This window comes from Carya illinoinensis, chromosome 8 (assembly GCF_018687715.1).
Source record: "Carya illinoinensis cultivar Pawnee chromosome 8, C.illinoinensisPawnee_v1, whole genome shotgun sequence".
Taxonomy (NCBI): Eukaryota; Viridiplantae; Streptophyta; class Magnoliopsida; order Fagales; family Juglandaceae; genus Carya; species Carya illinoinensis.
Window position 1 is genome coordinate 37,164,840 of NC_056759.1, and position 19,709 is coordinate 37,184,548.

Sequence of the window (19,709 nt, forward strand, 5' to 3'; positions counted from 1 at the left end):
AAGGGTAGAACAAGTGAAAGATTTGTGATACAAGAAGAAGGCAGTAACTCAATGCACAAATTTCTTTGAAATTTTTTATGTTGTGAAGGACCATGTGTCCAATTACCAAACTCAAACTCAAATATGCATCAATTCATCGTTTCTGAAGGGATAAATATACATTTTATATCTTAAAAAAGGCACCTAAAAATTTTTGACCCTTTTTTGGCTCTTAATTCAATCCAACCCACTAATTAAGGCTTACTATATATTATATTAAACATTGTACAATCATTACACTGTATTTTTTTTATTATCATCTAAATAAAATTTTTTGCAGTTTCGTAGATGTGGATATAAGCATATTGTCGAACCACGTAAACTTTATGTCGTGTGATTGATTCTAATTTTTTTGCTCTACCTTTTTTTATTTTTATTTTTATTTTATTTTTTCAGTAAGCAAGTTTGATCAACTTATTAACACGAAAAGCCCACCAAACCTAATATATATATATATATATATATATTTATTTATTTATATATATAAAACATAACTTGTACTCCAAAACTGGTTCGTAATTTGATTGTGCAAATCGAGACATTGCACAATGCCACAATCAAATAAATATAAAGTTAAACGATGAAACATCTTTTAATATCTGAGAATCAAGACTATCTTGCACTACAAATTGAGTAAGAGTTGGCAGTCGAATATGGGGTAGACTTGTTAATTTCCGAAGTCGCCAAAGATCAGGGTGTGCTACGCACGTACAGTCTTTGTAGGTTGGTTTTGTTCTTCTTTCATTTGGAATATTATGCCATGCCAATACAGATATAAAAACCCTCTCCATTCCTGTTCTACTTAGGCCATGTCCTCCCCCTGTCTACAAAAGCGTTGTCTCTCCGGAAAATCTCTATCATTCTCTTTTTCTCCTCCCATGCGACTGGATGGTGTCCCTCCATCTCCTGATCCTTCACTCTCGTGAACATCTTTTTCCCATCTAGAACCAAATAGCTTCAATCTAATGCTTATATATACCTCAAACTCACACATATCCTATAGTGGAATTTCTTGGTTGTTGATAAGGTTACAAATCTGGATAGGCATTTTTTTTCTTCTTTTTCTGGTCTGGTCTGGAATCGAAAAATTTGGGCAGTTATCTACCCGGATTAGACCCGGGCAAGTAGAATATTATTCTATGCGCTGGATATTGGTTATTGACCCATATATTCATAACCGACTTTAACTGAAATGAATTTTAAGTAGGCAATTAGGCAGATGCGAGGTTCCAGGATTAATTTCCCTTCCCCAAATGTCAGAGACAACAAAATGAATTTCCTCTCAGACTCGATTTATCACTCACTCTCTCTCTCTCTCTCTCTCTCCCCAAAACCTTAGCATCCTTAAAATCAATTCATCACCGCCAATAACTAGCAGTGGTTGCCATCTATTAACGTCACTTTCTTATCTCTCTCTCTCTCTCTCTCTCTCTCTCTCGCTCACAGTTTGTATATCACTTTCCTCTCTCTTGTCCACTTTGGCTAGATATGAGTTTCTATGTTTGTATATCACTTTCCTCTCTCGTTGGTCATTGCCCACTTTGGCTATATCTGAGTTTTTGTATTTGTAGATATGAGTATCTGTGTTTGTAGATCTAATTTTCTATGTTTGTAGACCTGAATTTCTGTATTTGTAGATCTGCCTTTTTGGGTTTCTTTATTTTTAAAATCTTCATGTAAAAACTTAGTGTTTTTTTCATGCATCCGGTTATTTCTTCTATTCTACACGTCCAAGCACCAAAGATCCATAAATAAAAGTTATGTTAGAATGAAGTGAGGATGGAGCGAACTATAAAAGGAGTGAAGGAAGTACAAATGGTCCACTTTTGTTTGGAGAGTAAGAAGTTTAGTTTTCACTTTTGTTCTCAGACAGAAGGCAAATTCTATTTCTGAAGATTTTCAGTGTTTGTTTTACAAATAAAGGCTGATCCTTTCAAAATATAGATGGTGGCTTGGCTACCAACAAGCTGTTTATCATAACAAACCGTGGATGACCCCATTGATTGATATGATTATGGGGTATGATGCAGATGCAATCCAAGTATTTTCGTTTTTCTATATAATTTCCTTTTTCAAAATTTCTCTTCCAAGTTGTATCTAGTTTCTTTCCCCCTAATGAATTCTTGCGTGTTTTTTTCAATTAGGTTATACCCAATGCAAAGACCTGATCCACAATACAAAGAAAAACAAATCAACATCATTATCCAAGAAGTAATTGAAAAGAAAAGGGTATAATCTAATTGAAAAGGTGATAAATTATAATCAACCTCAAGTACCTGTTTAGATCTTTGAAGAAGCCATGTTTGTCATCTTTCAGTGTGCATTCGGCACGCAAAATTGCTTGCACCTAGCAGAACTGAATCTCGTGCTAATTAAAGATGACCTTCTGTTGTTGTTGTAGATGCACGTACTCCAACATGGATGAGATTGATGTGTTTTAGTATGTTGTTTTGGATAAATAGTTTAATTATTTAGATTATGCTGTCTCATAGGTTTATAGTCTTTCAAAAATAGAGTCCCAAAATCATCATATATTAAAGGAAAATAGGTATTCAAATTTCAAGTAGGCACTTTAACAAACTAGGACCTTTAATTTATAACATCCTAATTTTCTTTCTCCCAAAAACTTTAGGGTAGATTGATGATCAACTAGTCTTACGTCTAAAATAAGAAAAAAGAAATCATAAATCTTTTATTTGAGCTTAGCTCTTTGAACTCTAGATTGGGATTCTTACCACCAAAATAAAAAAGCCATGTGTACAATTATATGTAATAAGAGAAAAACTTGGTGTAAAAGCTCGCAGTCGAATAATATTGATACACTTACTAGTTTCTTTGAATATATGCTCCCTTTTTCGGGAAGAAATTGTTACATTAGTGAAGAAAACATGAATACAACTTGAGGGGATGTGATATCCCCTCAATCACCCTAAAAAAACTTATAAAACAATAAAATAAACACAACTCGAAAATTGGTATAAGATAATTAGTCTGGTCCCATAGTTGAAGTAAACCAATGAGGAGATAAAAGTTAAAGAATTGTTGGTAAAACCAATGAGGAGATAAAAGTTAAAGAATTGTTGGTATAGATCAGGTAGGGCTGTGAAGAGGAGAGTATGCTGTGGCGGTATGGCGGTACATGAGGACCATGCAAGTACAGACAATGGCACGTATGGCTCATGCGCGCATTAATCAAAACAGTAGAAGAGTGAGTCGTAAACTGAATGAGGAGACATTTGGGTGGTGCATGCATGGCTGCAATTGGAGCCTAGATTTGAAGATCAAAGTTTTTGAAATAAAAGAAAAAAAATCAAGAAAATAAGGAAAAAAATGCTAGTAAGCCAACCAGCGGCCAACTATAAGAGAGTGGCGTTAAAAAAAGGCCAAAATCAATACCAAACGGGTAGCATGCATGTGGTAATTGTTACATGTGTTGCAAATGGCTTTTGACAACCACGCATAGGCAGAAGACTTCTTTTGGATGGTGGAAGAGGTCGATGAAGAATTGATGCTTCCATTGGTGGTGTGCAAGTGAGATTGTGGAATGGATGAAATACATTGTATCTAGCCTTTAATGGCTCACGTGGATTAAAAATAAAAACTTGGAGCAAAAGAAGAGACAAGCGTTAGTGGAAGAGGGAAGGGCTCTTGGTGGGGGTTTCTTTCTGGGAGAGAGAGGGATGTTTAACAATCTCATATAACCTCCTATTTCGTTCTTGGCATTGAAACTATAACTCCTTGCCCACACCCACGAAGGAAAAAGGAAACAATACCTACTTTCAGGTAGGTCAATCTATCGGTGGGACAGACTTCGAAAAACCTTGGCAGTTTCTGTTGATCAGTGGTATATATCATACCTTATTTGACCCTATCCAACCTTTGTGTGTCGTCGACCTTTTGTGGAGTTGGTACATATACTCAACTACCAGATGCTTGGGCTTCATGGAGAGGGTGTGGCTTGATATCTCTACACCGTATGTACGTCAAAAACTGTCCTGGTAGCTCTTCCAAAAGGGCTTGGACCACAGAAATATGCCCACCTACACATGGCACACAACGACTATGTTATAGTTGATGTTAAATGATGGGGTTGAAGCAAAAACAAAACAGCTGCAACAAGATAAAAGTAAAAGGAAACTGTTCATGTCATTTGATACAAAAGTCAATAGGCCCAAACAGATGATACAAACGTCAACGGAAAAATGAAGTTGAACTGACTTTTGGGTTGTAAATGAAGGAGCCAAGCTGTTTGGTGTTGGTCAACCTTGGTCGGTCAATATTTAATCCATAAAGAGTTAAAAAAAAAAAACATGCAAAATGAAGGACCAAGACAGTGGTGCATGGCAACAGCAGTTCATGCATCAGACATAATTTCAGTGTTAAAACTGACCCTTTAATCCTTTCTTCACTCTAATGAATAATTATCTAACTAGGCATTGTAATCAACAATGTGGTTTTGTTGCTTTCTCACTCCCCACAAAAAAGCTCTTAATTGTCTCTAAAAAACTCTCCCTCCCAATCTCACGCAGTGAGGAACGAAGTACGTCCCAACTTCTCCTTACCCTTTCCCTCCTTCCTTCCTCCCTCAATCTTCTCTCCAATCTAGATCTTCTCATTCCATTTCTCCAATTTTTAAAAAAATTTCCCCTCATCTTCTTCCTTCTTTTGTCTCTATTTTGTTAGGTCTTGGAGGTTAGTTCTACTGCTGTCTGATGGTTTCCAACCACCACAAGCCCACCATATATAGAATCCCCACCATTTGATCACCTATAGCCACCGCACTCAGGTACCAAACAACCACACATATTGCCACTCGCCACCAATGACAAGCATCGGTGGCACTCGCCACCCCTCGCCTGCTCTCTTTTCGGCAGTTAACTCTTCTTTACTTGCACCTCTAGTCCCTAAAGTGTTTTCCAGTCATTTAATTTCGTTTTCACCTCCATTTTCCGCACCTTGGCACCATTTTGCTGGAAATGTAAACTCTCAATTTGTTTTTGTCAATCTACTTAGGACCTTCACATGCCTTATCTTTGATTTGGTTGTTGGCCGATCTACCATCCACCACCACAAGATTAATATTCTGATTGGTGCATGAGGCCCATGTGTCACTGTCCTCAACAGTTTCCTTCCTTTTTCGGGAAACAAACTCTCTTCTTATTTGCTAGAAGCAAACATTTGTTCTTGCTTATTATTATGAGAATAGGGAAGATGTGAGCATGGGGACTCTCCCAACACTCCAAAGCAGTTAATTATGGTGCATCATTACCACTGTGGCTCTCAATCACAAGACCACAAGCTCTTAGTTGAATTGCACCAAGAACAACCTTTTATGAAAATTCCCTCAATTTGGCAAAGAAACATGCATCTGGACCCAATTTTAGCTCCATATGTGCACGTGCCATTATGTACTTACCATGAACATCTCGCATTGGAACAAACTGTACAATGTCACGTGTAGCAACACGATTTGTAGAGCTCTCTAATCGTTGTCCTTTATCAGCATCAAGGACCTGTTACAGAAACTTAAGTTAGATGATAGATTAACACGAGGGTAAGTTCAAGTTCTAGGAAAACAATGCCATACCTCCATTTGTCCAAAATCTGCACCTCCCACTCCCACTATAAGAATTGATAGTGGAAGATCAGATGCCTTCACTAAAGCGTCTTTTGTTTCTTGAAGGTCTGTAAGGACTCCATCCTAGAAAAGGTTACAATTTATTTGATTACCAAATGAAGGACTAAAGGTGGAAAGAGACAACAAATGAAGTTAATTATTCTATTTACCGTAATAATGAGCAAGACAAAGTACTTTTTGCTGTTGTATGAAACAGATTGGCTTGCAATTTGAGCAGTCGTTTTAATCACTTGGCCAAACAACGTTGGTCCTGCCAGAGTAACATTATGTAGAGCACTTGCATAAGCAGACATGATGCCTTCAACTCCTTCGACCTATTGAAAATTAGAAGCTAAATGCGTTACTTGAGGAGTAGGAACATGTAGTTTTCATTAGGATGATACTAATGCTATGCAACAATCACAAATCACTTGATTTCAATGTGAGTCTTATAACGGTAGGTATCATTTTCATTATGTGAACAATTGTACAAGGAAGAAAAAAAAGCACTGTACGTAGAGTGTAACATATAGCATTATGAAGATTATTGGGTGGTAACTTGATCGATCCATTTGATTTTCGTCGTTTTCATTTACTTAAAAAAAATTTTGAAGGACCATAAATACTTTCTAAAATGATTGTATATATATAACAGTTTTGCATGTGTCATGGTTATCTATACTCAGTGTTTTTTCAACTAATGCTTTCACCAACTTCTTACTTAATTGGCTGACTATGATGCTCTATTCATAACTAGAAGTGGTAAAGGAAGAAAAAAATCAAACAAAGCAAAAAAGATAAATATTAAATTTGTTAAGAACAGACAATGATGAGATACATAGGTTGAAACAAAAAAAAAAATTAAAATCAGGGATTAACTACAGTATTGCAGGAGGGCAAACAAGATGGCGATAGTTCTGTGGAAACGCCAGTAGATGCAAACCAAAATGTTGCAATGTTGCATCAGAGACGAAGAAACAATAATTATAAAATGGGCTCCTCTCACCTCAAAGCTTCTTACGCTTCCATTCAGGTTGAAGCAATGTGAGATGGTTCCATCAAATGTTTTCCCAGGTCAGTGTTATATGTGGGGAGGTAAATTTGATGGTCAATATCATAATGAAAATACAACTCATGAGCTCATATAGGATAACTCGATATGGAGGAGAGGAAGGACATGCCAATTGAACCAAAGGCCATTGGCTACAATCTTGTATCTTCTGTTTCAAAGAATACGCCTATACTAGTTTTGGAGTCAAAATAATACCCTGTTGAAAGCACCAGATCAGGATGCACAGACTCACCTTTTGATAAGAATTCAACTGGCCGGAAGGATCAATGTAGTGTAAAGAATCTGGGTTCCGAAGATTTCCATTTGAAGCTGTACCAATTAAAATTGAATATTCAAATGATGAATAAGACATTCGGGTGAAACATTTACAACCAGAAAAAAGAGAACAAAAAATAAAAAAATCAATTATCACGTGTATAAATAGTCCTCTAGCTTACTTGTAAAGTCAACTGCAACCATAAAGTTAAGCTCAAATCCACAAGAAACGTAATCAAGAAAGCTGTATTGTTCCTTCTCACAAAATTGATCCACACAGAGCTCTCCCTTCAAAACCTATATTGATGAATCATTGAACAAATGCAAATTCAAATAAAATGAACAAACCGAAATATTTTAAAAAAATCTACTGCAATTATGAATAAGTACCTTCTTGTGACCATGATGAGATGTTATAGTAAGATTTGCACCACTTCTACCTTCATGAAGTTTTTCTAGGTCGGCCACTGACTTCTGAAGTTTACTGATATGGTAAATTTAAGAACAGTATCTTCTTTAGAACCAGAGACTAAACTCAGATAACAAGGGAAACCAAGCAAAAATGAATCTGCAGATTATCGAAATTCCACTTACCCAGTAAGCGAATGTTTGCCACTGCTATTGAAATCAAAGCGCTCAATAGTCAATGGGTTATCCTGCAACGAGTCAAATTTCATGCACCACATACATCTTCTTAATCGTCCAAATAGCAGAATATCCTATAATATAGTGTGACCAAATCATAAGGTGACAAGTTTACCTTACTTCCAAACTGCTGCGTACTCAGGCATAGGGGTTTCGATTTTGGATTTAAATTGTTGTTCACTACTTCAATCTTGCAAATTGGAATGGAGCCTCTACTCTCAACAATTCTAGATATTCTTAGAAAAGGGTCCTAGAATAAAGTGATGAATTTTAAGGATGAAACAAACAACGAATATACATGCATACGTAACATAAAGCTTTGCAAATACATACACTTTTAGATTATATGTCCTTGTTATCCAAGTAAGAACAATGGAGCATCATCTCAACAACCGTCCTTAGCAACTGTTTCCTCTGCATGGATGGTGAGTACCCCTAAGTTCCTCAAACCCACATGCCCAATTTTACTATGAAGATTAAGGGTTAAACTCCGATTTTGTTTGGTAAGTACCTGCCATGGAAGAGGCGGGAAGGATTTGATGTTCAGTAAGGTTAAAAATGGCAGCAATTGCAACATGTGTTGGGGACTGGTCGGAGACAGAGATGATTCTAAATAAAAGGAGAGACGAAATTTAACGTGGTTCGGCAATTGCCTACATCCACAGCTGCTGTAACTTCACTATGAAACAATTTTTACAAAAAACTCTCTCTGTAAACTCTCTCTGCTCACCCACTCTATTCTCACTTCTCTGCACCACTCTACACGCAGCACACACTCACTTATTTTCTCTCTACACTTGTCTGCACTACACACTCACCTCATCACAATACTTCTATTTATAATAAGAATGGGGAGTCGTCGGTGACAGTAAGCTGTAGTAGTTGAGAAGGTGCAGCCGCACCTTTTGAATTCGATGCATTCGGTGCTGAGATTTTCTTCTTCCTTTCGGTGCATTAAATGAGCATAGAATTTGGAGTAGCCGGTGCATGCAATGCATGACTCACTATTTTGTCTCCATTCGTAACAATCTCCCACTTGGAGACAAATGAGTCTACATATCTTCATAGCAACCATCACAGCAACTTCAAGTCATGCCTTTAAGTACGGAGGCCAACTGAACACACAATTTCAGTTTGTCAGCAGTAACTACTTTTGTGAGCATGTCTGCTGGGTTCTCTGTTCCTCGAATCTTTTCAAGTATCAGCTGTCCACTATCGAGAAGAGATCGGATAAAATGGTATCGCAACTGTATGTGTTTTGTTCTGGAATGAAAGGCTGGATTCTTTGCAAGAAAAATAGCACTCTGACTATCACTGTGCAGAATACTTTTTTCATTCTTCTTTCCCAATTCTTCCAAAAATGACTGCAACCAAACCATTTCCTTCCTTGCTTCAGTTATAGCAACGTATTCCGCTTCTGTAGTTGAGAGAGCAATAATCTTCTGTAACTTAGAAGCCCACGATACAGTTGTACCACCCAGCGTATACACAAATCCAGTAGTACTTTTTTTACTATCAACGTCACCTGCTAAATCAGCATCTACATATCCCTGTAGCTTTAAACCTGCTTTTGTAAAGCATAGTGACGTATCTGAAGAGCCTTATAGATATCTCAAAATCCACTTGACTGCTTCCCAATGCTGCTTTCCTGGATTACTCATGTACTTGCTCACAACTCCCACTGCTTGTGCAATATCTGGCCTTGTACACACCATGGCGTACATAAGACTACCAATAGCAGATGCATAGGGTATTCTGTTCATGCATTCTTGCTCTTCCTCCGTCTTTGGCGACTGATCCTTAGTTAGTCGAAAGTGACTAGCTAAGGGTGTGCTCACTGGTTTCGCCTTGTCCATGTTAGACCTTCTGAGCACCTTCTTCACATACTCCTCTTGCGAGAGCTTAAGAGTATCATTAGCCCTGTCTCTAATAATTCTCACACCAAGGATTTGTTTTGCAGCACCCAAATCCTTCATCTCAAACTGCTCTGACAACTGCTTATTCAGTTTATTGATCTCCTCGATGCTTGACCCTGCAACGAGCATATCATCCATATACAACAGTAGGATAATATAAGAGTTGTCAAAACTCTTCATATAGCAACAATGGTCAGCCTGTAGTCTTGTAAATCCATTACTGCACATGAAGTTGTCAAACTTTCGGTACCATTGTCGTGGAGCTTGTTTTAGGCCATACAAGCTCTTCTTCAGTTTGCAAACTAGATTCTCTTTTCCCTTCACTGAGAATCCTTGTGGCTGGTGCATATAGATTTCTTCCTCCAAATCACCATGAAGGAATGCAGTCTTCACATCTAACTGCTCAAGATGTAGATTGTCTGTAGCCACAATTGCCAACACTAGCCTGATCGTGGTCAATTTTACAACTGGGGAGAAAATGTCTGTGTAGTCGACACCTTCCTTTTGTTGAAACCCCTTCACGACCATTCTGGCTTTGTAGCGCTTGCTACCATTGTGCTCTTCCTTAATTCTGTACACCCATTTGTTGTGCAAAGCCTTCTTGCCTTTTGGAAGCTTAGTTAGCTCCCATGTCTAATTTGACATCAGTGACTCCATCTCATCTTGCATGGCTTTCTCCCACTTGATCGAATCTTCAATTTGTAGAGCTTCATCATAACTTTCCAGTTCACCACTATCTGTTAGCAGGATGTAGTGTAGAGATGGTGAGAACTGCTGTGGTGGCCTGATCGTCCTTGAAGATCTTCGAATAACAGTGAATGGTGTACTTTGTTAGATTTGTGTATCATCATTCTCTTGATCCTCGTTCTGATCAGTGTTGACTCGAGTAACATCAAAGTCAACAACCTCAGGTTTCTTTGGCTGCTCCTCAGGTTCAGCTTGTGACTTAGCTTTGTACAGAATCTGCTCATTGAATATCACATTTCTACTTCTGATGATTTTACGATTTTTATCATCCCAAAATCGATAGCCAAATTCTTCATCACCATAACCGATGAAAAAACATTTTCTAGATTTGGCTTCTAACTTGTTACAATCAGTAGAATCTATGTGAACATGATACACAGCCAAAAACTTTCAAATGGGAAAGATTTACCTTCTTTCCGCTCTAGACTTCCTCTGGTAGATCGAACTTTAAGGGAACTGAAGGTCCCCGGTTAATCAAATAGGCTGCAGTGTTAACTGCATCAGCCCAAAAACATTTAGGCAATCCTGAATTCAGCCTCATGCTTCTGGCACGTTCGTTGAGAGTTCTGTTCATGCGTTCAGCTACGCCATTCTGCTGCGGTGTCCCGAGAATAGTCTTCTGAAATCTAATCCTATTTGCAGCACAGAATTCTTTAAACCCTCCGTCGATGTACTCTCTGCCATTGTCTGACCTCAGACATTTCAACTTCAAGCCTGTTTCATTTTCAACCATGGCTCTCCACTTCTTGAAAGTGTCAAATGTGTCAGATTTATTTTTCAAAAAATAAACCTATACTTTCCTGCTTGAGTCATCAATAAAGGAAACATAGTACCGCGATCCTCCAAGAGAAGCAACTGGGGATGGCCCTCACAAATCTGTGTGCACCAACTCCAACTTTGTAGACTTTGGAGTTCTTCCATTTTTCAAGAAACTAACTTTTTTCTGCTTCCCAAAAATGCAACCTTCACACATATCGAAATCAGTTGATTCCAACTTTGGTAACTTTCCCTTGGATAATAGTACTTTCATTCCTTTCTCACTCATGTGACCAAGCCTTTGATGCCATAGGTTGGCATTTGCATCAGCAATTGCAACAGTATCTCTAATGCTTGAAGTCATGTATAGAGTACCTGTTTTTGTGCCTCGAGCTACTACCATAGCTCCTTTTGTTATCTTCCACGTGCCACCGGTAAATAGTACCGAATGCCCATCAGCATCAAGTTGTCCTACAGAAATCAGGTTCCTCATGAGCTTGGGAACATGTCGCACCTTCTGTAGCAACCATGCACTTCCATTGGGCAGATTGATTCGTACATCTTGGGCAGCACCCATCTCATTGGAGCACTCAGGACACTCGAAAATTCAAATCTGAGGTTGAATAAATTTTTTTATGATGACCTTCACTTGTTTAAATATTGCTCTGACCAAATGTTTCGAAGATGTTTAGCCAACGAACACATCCAAAGTAAGATTTTTGACCCTGGTAAGTTAAGGTTTCGGTGGAGTGGGCCGTACATTGCAAATCAAAGGGAAGTGTCTTGATTTGTTTTTCCTTCTTTACAGTTTTCTTTACTTGCTTTGTTTTTATTTGTTCTTTTGCTTTGATTTTATATTTCATGTTGAATGTTTGTTTTGCTTGCTTAGTTCTGTGCACTTTGTTTTCTTTTGTTCAATTCATTGATGATTATGTCTCTCACTAGTTGGGGGGAGTGGACTGAAGAAAACGGTGCGTTAGTAGACACTGTAGATAGTTAAAAAAATAGTTGGATCCGTCCGTGATCCGACAAGTGTGACTGTAGATAGTTGAAAAAAAAAATAAAAAAAAAAAATAAATAAATAAAAAATAAAAAATAATTGGATCCCGTGACCTGACAAGTGTGGCTAGAGATTTGAAAGTTGAAAAACAAAATGATTGGATCCGTCCGTGACCTGACAAGAGTGGTTGGAGATTTGAAATCACCTGATGTTGTTGAAAAACGTGATTGAAGGCTCCGAGTTCTAAGAAATGTCATTTCACCGAAATCACATTACTTTTTTTGACTTGGATGATAGCTCGTCTGCTTTGAGCTATCTCTATAAAATCAGTCCTGAACTTCATCAAATCCGCATCAAGTTTTCTTCTCATCTCTACAACTCATCTGCATTCTTTCAACATTCTCGTTTTTAAGCTTTCTAGTATTCTATAAATGGCTCATTCCTCTAGCATTCCTCTAGATCAATCCATGAGGCCTTCTGCATCTCAACCTCCTGTTCTTTCTGCAGCTAACATTAGTGCCATGTTGCAACTAGAAAATAATAGTATGGCTAATAGGTCAGACTCCGATGCCATCTACGACCTGGTGAGTCTTGGGACTCGCTACTCATCCTCCATTGTTGCTTTTTCCCAGCGGGTCCAAGCCAAAAACCAAGAGGTTGAAAGGCTTAAAGAACAAATCGTTGTACTTCAACGAATTGCTCAAGAGGCTCACATAAGGGAGGGAATCGAACGGCAGAAGAATAGACAGTTGAAGTCTCTGTTAGATTCTTCATTCCGCTTGCCAGTTCCCATGGCTAAGGATGACCTGATGTTGTATGAAGAACATGAGCGTCTCAAGCAGGAGGCTAAGAACCTCAAATTTATGTAAAAAAAAAAAAAAAAAAAAAAAAATTTCTTTCTTGCTTGTTTTGCATTGTGTTTATTTTGTTTTGAGTCCACTATTCTGGAGGATTCTGCTTGCTTTTTGCATTTTGCATTTCGTTTGTTTTGTTTTTCTTTCTTTTGCTTTTTGTATTTTTAACTTTGACAGAAATCTACTCCTTGTGTACACTCGAATATCTCAGGTGAATTTTTCCTCACTGTTTAATCATTTTCGTCTTAATATATGTTCTACAGTGTTTATCTTGCTCAAATTCATGTCTGTATAACATACATCATCGAATATTCATTGCTGAACATTGAGGACAATGTCACATTTAGTTGGGGGGAGGGTTTTCTGTTAAAGATGTGTTAAAATCCTTCTAAAAAATAAAAAATAAAAATAAAAAAAATAAAAAGAAAAAAAATATAAAATAAAATAAAATGTGTGAGGTGCATTGAAACATAAATGATTAACACACACTTCTGGCATGTTTGTTAGATTTGAGTATCTTGGTGGAGTAGTTGAGCGGAATTATTTTGTGAAGATTTATTTTCAACCTTAAACATAGAACATGACTTATGATGCATCATATTTTGTTGAGGAGTGACTTGAAACACCGGGATGCGATATTTACAAAAATGAAAATTAGTTTGATTTGTATAGAAGGAAGGGCAAGTTTTGAAAGAACATTTTGCACATGCTTACACTTGTAGTGTTCCTCATTAATGTTCATTGATTTAAAACAGGAGAAGTAAACTGCAGGACTACCGAGCCTTATAAAAAAAATAAAAAATAAAAATAAGAAGAAGAAAAGAAAAGAAAACGAAAAGAAAAGAAAACGAACAAAAAAAAAAAAAAAAAGTCGTGTAAGTTTTCCTAAATAAAGGGTTAGAAACAGTTACCCAAAACTTTGGGGGTTAAATGTTCAACCTTTAAACAGAGTTGGCGTGAAAACTGCTAGTCCCTTAGGCTTTGAGGTAGTTAGAATCAATAATGATTAATCTTAAGGTTGAAAAATCCTATGATAAATCATGTTTATTAGTGAGGAACACACAGAAGTTTAGCCACACACACATATCCGAGTTCTGAGACATTTGCCCCAATTCTATATGAACAATTGTTGAGACTTTCCTTGTGGATACAACTCCTGGTGTTGAGTAGTCACGAATCGATTTTTTTTGTGAGAATTCAGAATTATGTTTGATTGTTTTTGTTTGAATTTCGAGCTTTATGCAATGTTCATCTCAATTAATTTTCACTATTTTGCTCAAGGATTAGCAAAATGCTAGTTGGGGGGTGTGATTGAGCTGAAATATTGCATATTTTAGCTATTTAAAACCAATGTATTTTAAATTCATCATGACATTATTATTGGTTTTAGATGGAAAAATAGTTAATAAGCATAAATACGAGTTGCGATTTTTAATTGATTAATATCATGTTTATGCTTAATTTTATAACTATGATTTAATGGGATAATATTTCCTCACATATATAGTTTATTTGTGATAATTTATTTTTCTTTTAATTTTGAGTGTTATTTCTATTTTCAGTTCAAATAAAATTCACATGATCCAATTGGAACTGTTGACCATGAAGAGAAGGAATTGGGCAGCTAAAAATAAATGTAAAGTCAAAGTTTGGCAAAAGAAGAAGTGAAAGAAATGAAGCTGGACGTATACGGAAATTCACATCTTCACATCTCTTGTGGTTTCAACATTTCGGTGCTGTGAAGATAGGTGCCGTAAGGTGTTTGGTTTGTTTTGGTGCTGTATTGAAAAGTATAATCTGATTACGTATATATATATATGTGCTGGACGACAAAGAGATTAGGAAAGCACATGGGAAGAGTAAGTGGGGCACGGAAAGAGAGAGAAAACCGGTGTGAAATGGTGAGTAGATGAGTAGAGAGGAAAGGAGAACTCACACGATGCAAAGAACCATGCTCACATGCAGAAAACATGCAACGCTGGAAGGAAAGTAACACTCACACAAGCAGAATCAGTCACATGCAAACACACGGACACAACAGCACATGGACAGCAGAAAGGCACGTTGAGGACAGCACACAAATGCAGGAACACATGCCAACAGCAGCAGCCTTTGGAACAAAGAAATGCAATACACGTGCAGCAAGTTATAGCAGACAACAACCTGAACCTGCAGCAAGAACATTCGGACACCATGCAGATGCAGAATTGTGACACAGCTAGACACACACACACAGCACGTTGAAAACAAAACATGCATGGGACCAACAGCTGGCAGATTCACACATTCGGACAGCAGAGGAATTAGAAGCACATGACAGCAGACCACTCTCACATGACAGCAGGAAAGACACACGGACAGCACTCAACATGCACTCAACTCAACATGTACACATGCAGAACACATTTCGGAATCTGCAGCAGAACACATAGATGCACATGCAGAAAACATCCGGACCAGCTACCACAGCAGCTCACACTCGGACAGCTTCATATGGACAGCAGCACATGCATGCAGCAACAAGACTCTTGGACAGCACGTAGCAAACACAATCATCACATGGACAGCTTGCACATGCAATGAACACACCAATCACGGCTATAAAAGGAAGGTTTCATTCAACCGGAGGAGTTAATCCCGTAGCTTGTTTTAGGAGCAGCTTAGTTTTAAGTTTTTTATGCTTTTCAGTAGGAGTTCGACACAAGTTTTTTATGCTTTTCAGTAGGAGTTTGAGTTGTTTTCGGAGGGAAGTTTTTTTTTTAGTTTTCTTTACTTGTTTTACTTTTATTTAGAAGCAAGCAGCAAAAAGTTTGGAGTTTTTGTTTTGGTTTTATTTCGAGTTGAATTTCAATTTGGTGTGTATTTTATTTGAAAGTTCAATTTATTTTAGGATTCATTTTATTTGGAGAGTTCATTTTATTTGAGAAATCATTTTATCTGGAAGTTCAGATTTTTGGATTGGAGAAAGCAGTCTCGATTTCCAAACATCAAGTTTATTCCTTACAATTCCTGTTTTTATTTAATTTCAGTTTAATGTCTTTTATTTTTCCTTTCACCTTTAATTTCTGTCTATTTAAATTACTGTCATTTATTTCTCCTTGCACCTTTAATTCCTCTATTTAAATTAATGTCATTTATTTTTCTTTCTCCTTTAAATTTCAGTCTATTAATTTCAGCAATTTTAATTTACTTTCTTGCATTTTAATTCCTTACATTTCATCGCTGCACTTAAATCCAACAAACATGAATCTGGTTCACGACCAGTAAATTTTGATTTTCATTGCACTTTTCCATCCATTGTACATATCATCCTCTTATTTTCTCTTTGTGAAGTTTTTCACATTTTTTTCAACAAGTTTAATTTTAAGCAACTTTCCCTGAGGAGACGATCTAGGAATTTATTCCTAATTATTACACGACATCCTCCTGCACTTGGGATAGCATTAGTGCTACTCATTTTTGAGTGAGTCAACCACAACCTGCAAGAAACAACCTGCACAGACAAAAAGTAAGAATAGAAAAAATTGAGTGTAAAGAAAAGGACATACCTGAAGATAAAACCATCAACCGAGGCACATTAACAACGTCTTCGGATTTTCCGAATGTAGGGAAGACCCCCTTTGTCCAGCCGAATATTGCCTCTTATGGAAGCAGGTAGATCAGATAAAGAAAACCATGAGAGGGTATGGCCCTTAGCACCCATTTTAGCAAGCCCATCCGCAACTGAGTTACATTCTCTATAGCAGTGAACAAGAGAAACATTGAGCCCTGCGAGACGACTCTGGATCTCATCCCAATAATCTTCCATGTACCACAGGCCACATCTCTAAGACCTCAACCAGTTAAGCACAAGCATGGAGTCAAGTTCGATTTTCACATATGAAACACCCAACAAGCCAATATGACGAAGCCCATGAAGTAAACCCATCAGTTCTGCATAGTTGTTGGAGTTATGCCCAGTGGCAGCTGCAAACCCGCAAAGAAAGTTGCCGTTATCATCACGAATAATGCCTCCTGCACCCGACGGGCCTGGATTGCCAAGAGAAGAGCCATCAACATTCAATTTGACCCAACCTGGCTTAGGAAGCTTCCACTTGACTGGAATAATAAACTCTTTCCTCATAACATTTAAAGGCATATTAAAGCAATGTAATACACCTTCGTCTTCGTCACGTCGAGAGAGCAAGTTGACATCCTTAAGCTTTAACCCGATCCAAGAGACCCAATATTTAATAGAACACCAAACCTGTTGGACCGATTCCATCAAGCCTTCCATTCTGGCTTTACAGCGACGTCTCCATAAATGCCAAGTAATGATAGCCGGAAGAAGACCCAGCAATTGACCCGGGCGATTAGAATTTTTTGCCCGCCTATACCAGCACTCCACCCTCTGTTTCCAAGAACTACCTTCTAACCAAGGAATTCCAAGAACAACAGAACAAATATGCCAAATTTTTTTAGCAAAATCTCCTATAGCAAGACAATGATTGAGATCTTCATATTTGGAATTAGAGCAGCGATTGCAGCGGGAGACAATAGAAATACCAAGATTACAGATTCTGTCATCCACAGGAAGACAATTGTGAATGGCCTTCCACATAGTAATCGAAATATTATTGGGAAGAGCGGAATGCCAGACCCAATTAGCCCAAGGAAAAACAGAGGCTCTTATACGAATACAATTCCATGCGCTTTTAGTAGAGAAGAGACCGTCAGCTGAAGGAAGCCAAATCAACAAATCCTTCCCGTTTTTAATCCGACCCAATTGCAAAATAAGGTCCTCGGCTTTGTGATGACCAACCAACAGAGTAAACAAATCCATATTCCAACCCAACCCAGCTTTACAATCCTCCAATTTAAGATTTGGCATATCAGAAATTAGAATATTATCACTAAGAGGAGCATCATCAGCCCAATGGTCATGCCAAAAGAGAACATTACCCTCCCAAACTTTCCATTTAGAATTAGCTTGCACTAAAGAAATACTGTTCAAAATCATCTTCCAAAAAAGAGACCCTTTCTTATGATCCACCATGGAAATATGTCTATCACCAATATATTTAGCATGAAAAAACTTGGACCAGAGAGAAGTACCTTGCAGAAGGTTCCAGGCTAGCTTCATGTGAAGAGAAGACTGGACGTCTTGAAGGTTACGAAGGCCCAGACCGCCTTCCGAGACAGGCTTACAAATATCCACCCAAGAGCGCCATTTTTTCTTAGGTTTCCCATCTTTAACACCCCAGAAGAAGGTACTGATGATTCTGTGAATTTTCTCAATCACGGCTTTCGGAGTTCTTAAGATAGAAAGGCTGTGCACGGGAATACTTTGAAGAACATGTTTAATGAGAGTCAAACGCGCCCCACTGGATAACAATCTGGCCTGCCAACCCTCCAATTTAGACTGAACTTTAGCAATTAAGTCATCAAAGTGAGCAATCTTCAATCTTCCTGTGATAATAGGAACTCCCATATATTTAAAAGGAAAACTTCCTTCCATAAAACCAGTGAAACGAAGGAGAGCCCGACGCCTAGATACAGAGATCTGAGTAGAGAAAAAAATATGGGATTTATTTTTGTTCACAGCTTGCCCTGACCACTGTTCATAAGTCTTCAACACATCAGTAATAGCTTTCAAAGAAGCCTTTCCCCCATTACAAAACAGGACCATGTCATCCGCATAAAGCAGATGTGAGATAATAGGGGAGCCTCGCGGGTGGTGAAACAGAATGATCTTGCCCATATGGATCTGATTATTAATCATCCGCGAGAAAATGTCTTCCACAAGAATGAAGAGATAGGGAGAAATGGGGTCACCTTGATGCAATCCCCGACCACCTTTGAAGAAACATTTGGGGATTCCGTTCATGACCACAGAGAACCAAGGATTCGTGATGCATTGACGAATCAATTTACAGAAAAAATCTGAGAAACCGAAAGCTTTAAGAACCTGCAAAAGAAAGGACCAGTCTACACTATCGAAGGCCTTCGCCATGTCAATCTTCAAGGCAACATCCCCACCATAAACAGGTTTATTAATAGAGTGAATCATCTCTTGAGTCATGCTAATGTTATCAAAGATGCTACGGCCCGGGAGAAAGGCTCCTTGTTCAGGAGAAATAAAATTAGCAAGCAGGGGGGATAAGCAATTAACTATGATTTTAGTGCAAATTTTGTAGAAGACATTGCACAAGCTAATCGGTCTAAACTTATCAAAACTCGTCGGATTTTCAACTTTTGGGATTAAAACTAGATGAGTAGCATTGAAAAACCAAGGGAGAGCCATACCTTGAAAAAACTCTGACACAACAGCGACAACATCGGTACCCACAATATGCCAACAAGATCGATAGAAACCCGACCCAAAACCGTCAGGACCCGGGCTACTATCTTCCGAAATGGAGCAAAGAGCATCATAGACTTCTTGAGACAAAGGAACACAAGAAAGGAGATCGTTGTCATCTTGTGAAATAGTCGGTTGAACTAAGTCCCCCAGATTAGGCTCATCACGACTGTTACCTGCTTTCAAGAAATTTGAAAAATAAGTGATAGCCCCATCGTGAATTTGTTTAGGTGAGGGGAGAATAGAACCATCCTCTAGCTGCATCGCTTTAACCTCTTTATGATTACGACGACTGACAGCACGGAAGAAAGCAGAATTTGCTTCACCCTTCTGAATCCAGCGTTGTTTGGCTTGTTGGGCTAGGCGTTGTTCTTCCCTATTCAACCAGACTGATAGCTCCAACTGGGAGGCAACAAGATCATCCTCCACGTCTTCAGCATACTGAGTTTGTAAACTTGCCTCCAAGCC

At 38.1% G+C, this 19,709-nt stretch overlaps 1 pseudogene; it reads right to left on the bottom strand.

Annotated features, from left to right (window-relative positions):
* Positions 1–3,957: 3,957 nt before the first annotated feature.
* Positions 3,958–16,709, bottom strand: LOC122274706 (annotated as a pseudogene).
* Positions 16,710–19,709: the final 3,000 nt, after the last annotated feature.